We start from the raw sequence: 741 nt of genomic DNA, 5'->3' as shown, positions 1-741 counted from the left end.
AAAGAGAGGGTGTTGGGTGAGTGGAGGGAGTTGAGGGTATGGGAAGCAATGCTGTTCCGTTCCCAAGCGGCAGGGAGGTATGGTTTGGGGTTGTGGGGAGCATGACAGAAGAGGTGGAAAGGCTGCAGAGTTTGTGGTCAGAGGGGAATGGAGAGCAAAGCCAGGTGGGGTGGCCAAAGGAGGGCAGTGGGAGCTGCAGGCTCACCTGGAAGAGCACAGAGCAGAAGACGACAGGAGAGTGGTGTGAGGGGGCGAGGCACAGGGCCGGCTTTTATGCTGCTGTGTGAGTGCCTGAGGACTTGGAGAGAGCCTCTGCGCATGGCAGCACTGTGCTGCAAGTTTTGCCGCTTGCCAAAGCCTGGTCGTTGTGCAGCGAGCTGCTGTTGCATGCCAAAACTTGACCAGTCGTGTGGTAATGTGTTTTTGTCTTTCCGCAACGCTTCCTTTTCTTTTCCCCGTCTTGTGGTTGTGCTCCTTTGACCCTGCTGGCATGTTGAAGTGCGAATGGTATTTGAGTCAAAGCGTGCAGGAAGTGTGAGCTGTGTTTATCAGGAATGAGGTCACCGCGCGGCACTTGTGTGCGGTCATTTGTGGCCGTGTTGTGCAGGAGGTGGGTCCCCCATCTCCTGGCGTCCTTGGAAGGCTGCCTCAAGCTTCCAAGCTTTGCCTGTTGCATTTGGTCCACTGGAATCACATTCCCTCCTTCCGCGCCTTTGTCCCACCTCACTAAGCAGTCTGCAG

The 741-nt window shown here is 56.0% G+C and overlaps 1 pseudogene; it reads right to left on the bottom strand.

Moving 5' to 3' along the window:
- Nucleotides 1–741, bottom strand: part of LOC100542926 — a 2,832-nt pseudogene that overhangs the window by 1,454 nt on the left and 637 nt on the right.

The sequence above is a fragment of the Meleagris gallopavo genome, chromosome 3 (assembly GCF_000146605.3).
Source record: "Meleagris gallopavo isolate NT-WF06-2002-E0010 breed Aviagen turkey brand Nicholas breeding stock chromosome 3, Turkey_5.1, whole genome shotgun sequence".
In the NCBI taxonomy this organism is placed as follows: Eukaryota; Metazoa; Chordata; class Aves; order Galliformes; family Phasianidae; genus Meleagris; species Meleagris gallopavo.
Note: the sequence above shows the minus strand (reverse complement) of the source record. Positions and strands in the feature narration are given on the sequence as shown.